Genomic DNA, 13,345 nt, shown 5'->3' with positions numbered 1-13,345 from the left:
TTCTGTTTTTTATTCTAACCTCTCCCATTACTCTGCTTCTCCGACCCTCCGTCTGTGCCACATCTTTCTGTAAGAGAATCATTTAGAGCTGAAAGAATTGCTTACTTGGGGGCAAAAACACAGGTCCAAAGAAAGGCCTGTTTTCATCTCATTGTGATGTAGACTGTATGTGTGTGCCGTCTCTTCTTCACAAGCCTCTTTCTGCCAGCCAAAGCAGTGAAAACAACCTCCCTCTAACACAAAACACTCTGGCTCTAATGAAAGGCGTCCATACCAATCAATGAAAAGCCATGACAACAACTGCCCTCTTTAGCTTTTAATTCCAAGTCACCGCCACTTGAGAAGATTTTTGGGGGTCGAGAAATCAAGGGAAATGATTTAGCTGGATGAAGGGCTGTAACCCATCTTCTACTCAAAACCAAAAAGCAAAACAAAACAGAGATGTTGCCAGAATGTAGCCAGAAATTTGAGTACTGGAAAATGCTGGAATCTGTGGCCTGTGCTTTTGGTTGGATTAACCCTTTACTGGGACAGATGGCTCCATCCCCCTGCCGAGCTGACGAACCCCAGTCAGCTCGTCACCCCTCCTGCATTTTTTGCATGGGTGTGTGAGTCTGTGTGTGTGTGTGAGTGTGTGTGTGTGTGTGTCTGTGTGTGTGTGTCTGTGTGTGCGCTAATGTCCTTCACCAAAAAAGGACTGGCAGGCTTGCTCAGGCCAAGATGGTGGATGGATCTGTTTTGGTTTTGGAATAGGAAGGCAGTCTGCTATCCTTCTCCTTGTGATTCACTACATGTTTTGTGTGTCTTTAAAATGATCCACAAGAACATGCCTCAGTATCGTCGTGGAAAATTTAAACTAGTTGGCGACCGTTTGCTTGAGAGCATATTTATTGTAGAGAAAGGTTTCTTTTATGGCTTCTTTTACAGGAATTGGGTCCAAGACTGTGGCCAGATTTTTAAAGCAGACACATAATCCCTGTTGCATCCTGGTGATCATCCACCAGCTTTATACAGTATTCTTAAAGTGGCCAATTATTTTAGCTATGCAGATGCTCCACTAAACCCAGCACAATCAACAAAATGTGGACACTTTGAGAAAGAGTGTCTTCCAGATTACACCAGAGGATACAAGTATAATTGCCTAGTACCTCCCTCTGTGTCCTGTTGTGTTTGCTCTGACAGCCCAACATGGATAATCACATAAGAAAAAGGTTTATGTATAATTTAATGTGATATTGTTTCACCAAAAGTTGTACATTTGAGCCGAAAGGAAAGTGACTGGACTCTTTAAAAGACTCTCAACTGTTAATTCTATCCACTGTTGTAGTCCTGGCTTTGAAATGAAATGTAACATAGTTGTTACAATTGATCTCGAATGAACATTTGAACAAATTTTGCTCTCGCAAAGGCTTATGTCAAGACTCGATCACTCCGGTCGTCAAAGGATTGTCGTCTAGCAGCTCCTACACCACGCCTAGGACAATCCAAACTCTTTTCATGAGTCGTTCCACGATGGTGGAATGACCTACCGAGCGCTACAAGAACAGGGGCGTGCATTTATCTCTAAGAAACTCTTGAAGACCCAGCTCTGCAGAGAGCTTCTCCTACCCTTGCACTTACCCTGTACTTTCCTGCACTCTATTTCTACCCCTGTGACCTCTGACAGGGCCTGACTAGTGTTCTATGTTCTATGCAGCTTATTGTTAGCTTTGATGTTAGCTGCATTTGTAAGTCGCTTTGGATTTAATTTAATTATACATTTAATCCACTGCGATGCTTTTACTTTATAAAGGAAAGACAAATGAAAAGCATTTTGCATTCAGTATCTTTTTCTGCTTTTCATCTAGTTTGTATTTGGCTTTATTCCATACTGCCACAGTTTTCATGTTGAATTTAGGCAAAAAGTTTTGATGTTAAAGTTTACTGTTTAGTGAAGAGGTAACCAATTTTACATATCAACGTATGCATACCGGTGCTGGGTGTCATTACATTTGAAGCTACGAAGGCCTTGGAAGGCCTTGCACATAGTCATATACGACTTTGTGCCTTTGATATGCCTCTGAGTCGACAAGTTGGGTAGTAACCGGGGCAAAAAGGGCCAATGTGTAAGACCAAGCCAACAAACCAACATTGAAATGCGTAAGCACACACCAATGCAGGGCTGAGCCACCTCAGTCCGGCTTGTTGTATGAACTACCAAAAAGAAACAGGAGGGCTAGTGAGTATGTGTTTTTTTTCCCCACCAAGGTGACGTCCTTAAGGCGAAACCAATATGTGAAAAGGGCAAAAGAGAGCTGCTTAGAATTTCAAGTGGCTTAAGTGATGGTAAACACGGCAGTGTTCTCTGAGTGTGAAGGCTAGACGTTTGAAAAACAAAGACAAATCACACTCCTTCACATCTGTTTTTTGGTGTCGGTGGTGACCAGCAGCCAAGAGAAATGAAGCGGTCTGGTTTACATGACATCATCAACACTAAGGTGGCAAAAAAAAGAGTTGGGTCTATTGTGGCGGCTTAAGAAAAGCCACAGTTGTCCTCGAGTCTAACTGAAACTCTGGCCACACAGGCGGCTGTCACATCTGAAATATGCTCGAGAGGAAGAAACCACAAATGAGCAGATCAGAGACTGAGTGGAAGACTTTGTGGTATTACATTTCTTAATATACTTTGCATAAAAGAATAGATGAATACAGGCTTAAAGATGAAAAGAGAGTTTTTTCCACATCATTCAAGCGAAGGACAGAAACAAACAGCACATTGACAGAAAGGTAATAAAGACCAGAGGAGTGATGGAATCAGATAGCAGTGATGGAGGGGAGTGGGGGGGGGGGGCTGCACTATCCACTGGGTCATGCTCATGAAAGTTTTAATCAAGCTCTGCAGATAACAGTCTCTTCTCTAACCTTGCAAATACACTGTAACTCTGTGTATCTTGTCCATTGTGGAAACATAAAAATGACCCACAAACACACTCGGGGGGGGGGGGGGGGGGGGGGGGTGATGCTCCTGTCATCTTCACGTCAGCTGCAGATCATTTGAAATGCAGTCTTTTAAATCCCTTCTATCGTTGTTGACCTGAATGTCTGCACAGAAGCTGTATAAGAATAGCTTTCTCTATTAATAGAACAATTCTGATAATGAATCATTGCCAAACACATTTATGATGGCCTACATTTCACCCGCAGTACTGATCACTTCTGTATGATTTATTTATTTTTTAAAAAGTGAAAACAAATGATGTTTTTACTTTTTTCAAAAAACTGTTAATACATAACTTTTATTCCTGCTTTGGGGTTTAAATGCGACCGACTAAAATGACCGGTCGGTTGTTTCTCTCAACCTTGGGGCTTTTGACAGCCATTTGTTTCGGGGTCGAGTGTGAGGGCCTCCCTCAAACTGAAGGATTCACTGTGACAGAATATTTTTCATTTGCTTTGAAATGATTAAAAGATTGATAAAAGAGTTGGTTAAAAAAAAGCAAACCATGCTTTCAGTCACATCCTCACACTTATCCTTGTCTAGGTTAGCGAGTTTCTTTTGGAGCCTGACCAACTTGGCCTGTGGGGCCAGGTCAGCTTCCTTCCTTTGGTTAAGCAATTCCAGGCTCAAATGCTAACTAACTAACTGATACATTTGTTCAATTTGCATTTGTATACCAGTCATAATTTAAAAGACACAAGTGGTGCCTGGAGATTCATGCCTGTGTATTTGAAATTTCTACTTTTGTATGCTCAGAAATATCAGACACGGGTTCATGAAGTAAAGGTTTGTGTCTTCTGAGGACCTCAGAGAAAGGGTTGGAAAAAGCTACAAAACCATCTCTGAAGTGTTTGGACAAGATCTGTATTACGATGACAACAAGGTCTGTGACAGTCTGATGTCGTGTGGGATCCCAAATGAACTTGTAGACCACTAAATGCTGAGGATGATTAATAATTATGTCACGCCTGGCTGGGCTTTAAATGGGGGAGAAAAAAAAGTTTTAACGTTTTAGAGAGTATGACTTTTTTTTCATTAGTGAACAATGAATTCTCAATCACACAAGGAAAATCTTAGGAAATCTGCATGTGAATTGGGTCTCGAGAGAACCATCAATACGATAACCCGAAGCACACAAGTGATTCTACCCAAGATCGAATAAAAAGGACTAAATTACTGTTTTGGCATGGCAAACATCCCAGAGCTGAAGCTGATTTGTAGAGAGGAATGAGCTGAAGTCAGCGGGGCCAATCGGCAGTTATAGGAAAGGTTTCATTTCAGCTAAAACAAAGGCTCACAAACATTGAACATTTACAGGTTTGTGTGATATTTTTGTTGAATTTGTGAAACTGGGTTCTCTTCATCTTGCTTTGAAATCTGATACTTTGGGACACGTTCATGCTGACGTATAGAAAACAAAGGTTCACAAACACTCAAGTCGTCTTTAGGATGTCAGAAACATCATCATTCTGTACAGATGCTGCAGATTTGTGTTAATTTTGTGTGAGATAACGCAACAGTGTTGCTAAATATAGCCCTACAGTGAGAGATTAGGGCCATTAACCCAATTGGTCTTGTATTTCTAACTGGTGCTGTTATGTCATCAGCAGTGACACAGTGCTTTGGAGAAGGTCTCTTGTGTGGTTACTGCTGAGTTGTTGGACATTTCTGACTGTCACTTAGAAACGCTCTCCCTTACCCAAAGTCTGAAGTGTGATTGTTAGAATCGCCTTGCTGTGTTCTTTGAGAACGGTTCCAAATCCCAGGAACTTTTCTGATGTGGATGTTGACAATCATTATGTTTGAGTGGAGCGATGTTTTAATGTCCTTTTAAACAGAAAGTCCTGTGATTTTTGCTTAGATTTGATATCTGCACTCAAAGCTGTGATCTCGCTGCTGCAGCTTGTTTTTGTGGAACCGATATATTTGGACACTTTGACCTGGATCTCCGTTTCATTCGTTAGGACCAGCACATGCTCACCCTTCTTTTTCTGAGGCTTTTTTAAAACTTTTTTGATGGACTCCACAAAAGGAAAACCTGATAGTTATATGATGGAAGTAATTCAGTCCGATTCGCTCACTCGCTTCGTATAAAAGCGAGAAATCTAAGAGGCTTAAGCAGACTGAAGAATGCCAAACCACACAATCAAACGAGATTCAATGGAGATGTCAAGCAAGACAACTCCTCAGCTCTGAGCCATGGAGCCAAAGTTGTCCAAGAAGTCAAGCTCAACATTGTCCTTGTGGAGGGAATTAAATGTAGGTCGCAGCTAAAATGCGAGGCCTGGCCTTGGGCATATGTGCACCCAGGGTGCTCCACTGCTCTGGGGCTGTGCAAGTGTAGGAAATAAACAGATTTTTCACACATGGGTATTTTTAGATGCTGGGTTGTGACTGACTGCATGCCTGCACTCGCTGCTCCTTTTTCTAGTCATTGCGTGTTGAAATGAAAACGGTAGCAAATTTTGATTTCAGATTTATTCCTCCTCACTGTTTCAGCACCTGTCCCCACGTGAATTTAACACGGCTGAATGATGGTTATACCTTATCATGCCATTTGTTATAGTCCTCTCCAATCTTGTGCCTTCACAAATGTCAGCAGACTGAATCCGAGTGCCACTAGATGGCCAGACACTCCCTTAAAATAGGCTGTCATCAATTAAATATAGATGAGCTGCTTGGATTTGTCTGCCAGTTAGTGTTAGTTGTGCTTGAAGAGGGAAGAGGGGGAGGATCTTCCACATAACAAGCACATTAAAGCAATCCATTTTGTTTAACAGTATTTGAAGACATGAGGTCTGTTTCAAGTTTTGAATGAGTGGGTTGTTAAGTGTGAGACATCAAACTCTTATCTCTAATGTATTCCTATAAAGCTAAAGGTCTGCTGTTTATTTCGCACTGGCTACAGATATGAACAAGTGAATGCAGCACGTAGCACTTAAAGATGACTGCGGGGCCGTGCTTCAATGTAAGGCCTTTAGACAGTCCCCCCCCCACGTAGTGGTGATAGTAATAGATTTATTTTTTTTCCATATATTTCCCATTGCAAGTCATAATCTTAAGCATCGGACTGGAACAACTAGAAATGAGCTTTTCCTTTGCATGTGATGTATTCAAACGCGCATACTGCACGATATTAGGAAACCGTGCAATATGCAACGTCATTGTTGAGTTTTGCGATGACGCTGCACATACAAATACTTCAATGAAAGGCACTTGCATCAAGTGTTTTAGCAAGGGCTGCATTCCACTGCTTCGTCTGTGTATGTATGTATGGTTCGTTGTGGAACGTGCACAAAAGCAGCCGTCATTAATACACCCGTGCATGTCCTATTCCAAGTCAAAAAGTCTTTGCGCTATTGAAATTAAGCACGTTGATGTTGGGAAAATGACACATTTTCAATGCATTGTGCAGCCCTATAAGAAACCCACACGTTGTTGTCCTCGTCACTGATTGTGAGCCAATATATAAGCCATCGTTGGGTGGGCTCAGTTGGTAACGGGTGGGTGACATCAAGCAGAGAATCTGGCTCTGAGTGACAGTGTAGACAAACGGAGAGGACCAAGGTCACGGCAAAGGTTGTGTCCGATGGCTGTTATGTATTGATTGTGGTTTGAAAGACATCATGATGCAACTGGATGCTCTTTGTTCTTGAAAATCGATCCTTTGTCGAGGGAAAACACTTGATCGGCACTCGGGTCACAGCGGCACCGAAAGGATCACAAGTGGCTGCGGACAAAACGCACAAAATGTTTTCTAAGAATGTGAAAGGTGACATTTGAAAATGTAAATGTAATTCAGATCTTTATATCATCCAAGCAGCGTGTTTTAAGCCGAATTAATCTTTTTTTTTTCTACCAAACACACACACACACCAGAAAAGCTACAAAACTAACCCTGAGAATCAAAGCCCTGAAATATAATCTGCTTACCAAGAAAGCACTCACGGCTTAAGTGTTAGCAGTTACTGACTTGACAGAGCAAAGTGAGTATCTCAGTTGAATATTTTTTTCTGGATAACCTATCAGTGTCTCTCTCATACTTACTTATCTTTTAGCTCTGGTTTAGTCCCCATGCCGAGCTAGAAAATAACCTTTGTACATGTAGTTATCAGGATATTTGATTCTCTTCACGAATAACTAGTCTGCTGTTGTTTTTATGAAGAAGAAGAAAAGTGCAGTTAATCAAATGTACATGTTGAATGTATAAGTAAACCGATGAGCTGTAACTAACTGTGGGGTTTTCTTCACGGATAACCCAACAGATTATTCTTTTCTTAGTCTTCAGTTTGATTCAGAATTACTTTATTAATCCCCAAAAGACAAATTACATTTCTGTAGTGTAATTTTTTTATTAAAGGATGAGATTTTTTATAGATGGTGAGAGATTACAAAATACAACAAAGATCAGCTGACAAGCGGGTATTAAGTTTAGGTGGAGCAGGGGCAGGTGTGGTGGATGTCTTCAGAGATCACCATCACTGAACTGGGTTGTTTTTGTAACTTGGCAGCAGCTTAGCTTATGATGTCATTGACAGGAAACACAGGTGAACTCTCAGTTGACAGCATGGAAACTCACAGCCAACAGTCCATCAACTCGCAGTGACGTGTCCAGAATTATAGCAACGAACACTGTAATTCCTCTCTGTCTGCAGTCTCTGTGAGACAACATTGTCTTAAAGCTGAATTGGGAGGTGTTGGAGGTGTTAGAGCTATTCCTGCGGCCAGGTCTTGTCGAAAAAGTAATATTGACTTCCTGATATTCCTTCTGCATCCTCATCAGGGCTCCAAGCTCGTCCATTATAATGATGCTAATGATCTCACACTTCCATGATGATCAAGGAAAGAAATGCTTTAAACCTCTTCCTCCTTTGTCTCCATTCTTTCCCCAATCTGCATCCTTAACATCTTTTCTTCAACTCATCTGTATTTGGGATCTTATTCCAGGCATTACTTTGACTTTGGAAAGCTCAATCAACCGCTCCAACACACAAACAACTGTCAAATATCTGCGGTTACCTCTGTATCGTTGTTTTAAAACCTTTGTTACACTTGGGCTTATCATTTATATGGCTTTTGTATTTTCTGTAATTTAAACTGATTGTGAAAAACTAAATGAGCTTTTGTGGAAAGTGGTGTTGTTGCCAACAGATGATAATGAGCCATCTTCGCTGTAAAGGTTATGCGAAGTGCAACGGCTCGGTATATAAGGTAAGCGCAGACATCGGAGGGAGATGAAATTACTCTCAATGCAGAGAGAGACAATAGGATTGCTTGATTTCTGTAGTTAATAACAAAGATGCAAATGGTCGCTACTCTTTGTCAAAAAAGAAGACGGTTCCAGTGAACGTCTCTTCATGCAAACAGCACCTATGTAGCTACAGATTTAGCAACAGTTTGTAAATGTCTCTCGTAACATGCATATTTAAGGGTGCGCTGATATGCCATGTGCATCTTCTGTATGTTGTGTCATAGAACAGACACTGTGCAAACATTAAAGCAATGATGGACACCAGCATCCACTTTGTGCTTGGATTTCATAAGTCGCACGTGCTCCCCTGACTTTCACGTTCACGGAGTGAAACTACCATTCCAATGATTCTGGAAAAAGAATTAGCGGCGGAGCTGTCCTTGTCCATTGTGCAGCTCCTGCATCCATGTGCAGCAGACAAGGTTTAATAAACAGTGGGATGTGTTTGAAGGCACGCTACAATGGACAGAACGTATCTGAAATGGTACCAAATGACCATCTGGACTGAGATTGGTTGAGTTTTAAATCGCTGTCTTAAAATGAAAATGCATTAGTGAGGATGTACGTGGGATATGAGTTGACTTGGAGGTCACTGAGCTCATGAGCTTAGCAGCCTGGGGATACCTGCTGTTGCTCTGCCTGACTTCTTTAGCTTCAGGCGCAGATATGAAACCTTTTAATTGTATCGCTAAGAAATGTAGAGGAAATGGCAATTCGGTAGCCTATGTTGATGCATCGCCTCCTGACTAGAGAGCAGAGGCGTTGGATGACTTTTTTTTCTTGGTGTCTGCGACGGATAGAGATATTGTGGCTATAAGTAAGGTTTCAGTGGTGCTTGTGCAGAATGCAAACAAGACGAGGGCTTGAAGTCTCAAGTGTTTTCGGTCGCTGCAAGCACTGGAGCCCCTCGATTTTCTTTGTTGGGGAGAATGGTTTATATATTCATGATTGAAGAGTACTGATGTTGAGGGGGTTGTGGTCAGAGCCAATGTTTAAAAAAAAGAATTGGGCTTCCTTGTTTCTGTCTGGAGCTGCTCATGAGGTCACAGCCACAATATGAAAAGCAGTTGGTCGTGACTGTGGCCTTTTTTTTTTTTTTTTTACTCCTTAATCTACCACACCGTGTAGAAGTGAGGCCTCTGGAAGGCTTCTGGGAAATGATGGAATTAAAAGTTGAGCTTAAAGTCCGTGGACAGCATCCTGTTTGCCTGTGTTTGTCAAGATAGTATTCAGAGCTACGATCATATCATTAGTGTCGGACCACAGATTGTTTATTTTATGACTTAACAGTAATCTGTGGAAACATTTGGGATTTGGTAGCCTCTGTACCTTACCGTTGATCTTTGAATGCTCAGAATTCAACAAAGTGCTCTATATGTGTGTGCTTGCGCGATGCTTGACTTTGCTTTGCTTCTCAAGCTTTGAGAAATTCTTGGAAAGTAACCATGAAAGCATTTCAGAAGTTTGGAATTCAGCCTGAAACGCATACAAACTGAACTTCTGTACACTGCACCAACTTTGGGATATATCGCCCGACCAGACTCTGAATTGCATCAAATAATTGGCAAATAAAAATGATGTTTTGTGCACTCCTTACTCTTCTCTCACTCCTTATCACCATTGAAGGGATTTCTTTCTTTATGTTTGCTCAGCGTAGCTGGGCAGCATCCATCCCGTGCTTGGTCCTCGTCGGGCTGAGGTGGTGAGTTTTCACCAGCTCTCCTCAGTGCTGGTCGACTTTGGAAACCATAGGTGCCACACAACTTGGAGAGGACAGCTCTCTGCTGTGGGCAATAAAGCTGTGTTTATGTGCATTATCTTTCAAAGGCAACGGGTGCATAAAGCTCCATTAAGTGATTACCTTCAACCTAAAGCCCCTTTTAACCCTTATGCCATTTGGTGGTACCTCCCTGTGTGTGTGTGTGTGTGTGTGTGTGTGTGATTTTGATCAGGAGAGGTAGTGCTTCCTTCTGCTTTACAAGCCAATAAGTGACACCACAGTTTCAGATTTTGAGAGTTTGAATATGCTGAGTTTGTAGACTCCGAACATGACAGTTGAACAAAGTTTCAGCTTCTCTGGCTCCCAAATTCCTCACTGCAGTAACTATATCATAATGTTTGGGTTGTTGGCTTTCTGACAGCACTTAAATTTTTTACTGCGAAAGGTCAAACTATATTTATTACAAACTATATTTTAGTTATAGACCGGTCTACAGAGAGGGAGGTTTGAAAAATCTCCCTGAATTATTAAGCAAGTCAAAACACGCTATAAAAAGTCTTTTTTTTTGCACTTTAAAGACACACACTTTACAGTCTTTTGCATGACATGTTTGTTGCTTTAAGGCCACAAATGCTTTAATCTGTGATAAAACACCTGTGGCCTGATTTCAAATGAACTAAAGTCTTTTAAAGCAGTGTTCACGGTGGATCGTGTAACATCAAATGAATAGAGAGGCTTGTCTGAATGATTTGCCACTGATCTGCGGAGCAGTGAAGGACTTCAAAACTCCCAAACACGAGAGAAGCACCCTGAGTAATAAGGACGATACAATGATCCGATGGCATTGAAACTTGTAGTCTGAACGGGGTTAAAGGCAAATGATAGGCTTTTCCCATTTCTAAGAAGTCATTTTTTGAGAATAATTTAAGTGAATGTTTTAAATCTTAGCCACCCTCTTCAGAGGCAGCCGTTACTTCTCATGGATAATCAGATAATCTTGTGGCTTCCATATATATACTTTCTGCCTGATATACATGTGTTTTCCACCAGAAAAAAGTCCATTTCATGTGGAAATCCCCGGCTGAGCCGACACTGGATGGATGGCCAAACGGCACGAACCTCAGCTAACTTTATTTTCTAATCTCATAGAATAAATCCAGCCAGTTCTTCTCCAAACTTTGTGGTGATCTTTTCAATGTTGTTGAGGATTCTTTGCTTCTTGTCCGACACAGGCAACCGTTTCACAAACGATTTCGGCAAGTCGAAAAACTGATTCTCGGATTTTGTTAGCTCTGGTGCAGGAAGCTCTGCAAGCCTTGATTTTAAAGTGGTGAATGACCAGTCCTTGGATCTTATTATATTTGTATCTGTTTTGAAAATCCTGTTTTTATGTCAGTCAGAAATTGAACCGAATTCCTTGTTTTGACTGTTTTAAAAAGATATATTTTCATAGACAGAGAAAACATTTTTCATGCTGTTTTGAGAGACATTACCTTCAGAAGAAGAATGACAGAAGAATATATTAAAGAGCGTTGTTGGGCAGAAGTCGCGTAAGTTTAGTCATATTTGGAGGCAGCTGTGGTTTGTTGGGGTTAAACGGCATGAAAAAAACTGTTGGTATGAGATGGTTTCTGAAACTTACTGTCTGAAACACAACTCTGTGTGTGCTTCATATGCGTTGATGTTTGATGCTGTAACAAGTTAAATCGGCAAGCTCGCTCATTTAGAATAAAGCCAATATTGGGATTGTTCCAGTCTGTGAAAGTGGGCACTGTAATGGTTTATGTTCCCAGTTTCCCACCTCTGTTTCCTGACAGCATCTCACCACTTCTCATGTCTCTCGGGTAATTTATGCTTCTGTTTTGGAACCAGAGTTGTGAAGTTAGCTGAAGAGTGAAGCCATGTGTAGTCCGTGCTCGTCATCACTACAGACTCGTGTGTTCTTATTGGGCTGTGCTCTGCGACAGCAAACATCCAGAGACTGACTTTAGTATTTCTGTCCTTTGTTTGTGTGTTTATTTGGTTGTTTTTAAGAATGTTCTGTACAGTTACAAGCTATACCTTCCTCCTTGCACTTGCGTAGGTATTGCCGGTATCTCGACATTTGTTTTCTTTATCAACCTCCTGAAATGTTTGTTTTGCTCACCCATCCATCTCTGCTGGTGGGGAAGCTGAAGCTGTTGAGCCACAAGCCAGCCAGTGTTAGATAAATACCCCCACAGCAAACTTCCATGGCCTCGTTCTGACTCTAAGCTGTGAATCTCTACCTCTTATTGCACCTCAATTTGGAAGTCATCGACCAGAAGAGTTATCATTCAGCTTATCCAATCCAAACTCTCGGCAGGCGTGTCTAAGCAGGCCTCTGAACCTGTCTTTCCCTCTCACTTAATTTAACAGCTTGGTCAATGGAGCTTTTGTGGTCAGGGGGCATTGAATTAATTTGGCCTACAGTGATAACCGTGTCTTGCCTGTGGGAGTAAGCCAAGGATCTCCTTTTCTGTCCCTTTTAATTCACTGGTCACTATTCCACTTCCTATTTGGTTTTCTCAGAGAAGTGTCTAAATGGAGGCGGATCAATGGCCACTATTGTATATGGAGTGAACGGACAGTCAGCTGAAAGCTCGTGCTCGGCTTCAGACTCTTCATGGTTAACGTTCGGTGAAAGATGGATTGTTTGTCTGATAAGATCTAAATGACTTTACACGAAACTATTCTTAAGCACAGGTTTTAAGACCCTTGTGGGGACTAAATTGTGAATTTGCATGAAGATTTCACTCTTTGTGCCCCAGTACAGTGACCTGTAATGACGACGATGTAAAAAGATACACTGTTATTGCAACAGCTGATGCAGGTCAAGAGAAACGCGGTCTTCATATATGGATGCATGCGTTCATCTCCGTGTCATGAAGGCCTACGTGTAGTGTAGTGCAAGCTTGTTTGAGTGGGGATGTGCGTATCTGTGATTTATCACCAGTGTCACTGAGCGTGGCTGCAGAGGGAGCCCGTCCTCATATCCCCACACATCTATTTTTACCTGCTTATTGCCTACCAGCCCACTGGAGACCAAGTGATTGGGAGATAAGGCAGATCAGGAGATGGAAGAGGAAGAAGGCCAGCAAGAAGAGAAGAAGGGAAAGGCTTTTGTTGTCACCAAATGCTTTTATTGGTACCATTTAAAAGCTGCAGATAGATACCTTATAGAAATGTGCAGAAATGGCAAAAGATTGAAAAGCTGAAGTGAGCAAAGAAAGCCAAGTGAAGAAACTATATTTTCAAAGAAGTGTGATATTTACTGCAAGTTTAATCAACAGTGTTATCTTATCATAACACATGGGGTTTCTGTTGTAACCCCATTTGCTGCTGATGCGATACCGGCCAACTGTCAGCAGTCATTTAC

At 41.6% G+C, this 13,345-nt stretch overlaps 1 protein-coding gene across 8 annotated transcripts in view; it reads left to right on the top strand.

Annotated features, from left to right (window-relative positions):
• The window catches only part of magi1b (membrane associated guanylate kinase, WW and PDZ domain containing 1b), a 108,944-nt gene that overhangs the window by 53,049 nt on the left and 42,550 nt on the right, over window positions 1-13,345 (top strand). The window lies entirely within an intron of this gene.

The sequence above is a fragment of the Leuresthes tenuis genome, unplaced genomic scaffold (genome assembly GCF_036924035.1).
Source record: "Leuresthes tenuis unplaced genomic scaffold, fLeuTen1.0.hap1 SCAF_3, whole genome shotgun sequence".
NCBI classification, from domain to species: domain Eukaryota; kingdom Metazoa; phylum Chordata; class Actinopteri; order Atheriniformes; family Atherinopsidae; genus Leuresthes; species Leuresthes tenuis.
The sequence above is the reverse complement of the archived record's forward strand: the minus strand, read 5'-3'. Positions and strand labels throughout refer to the sequence as shown.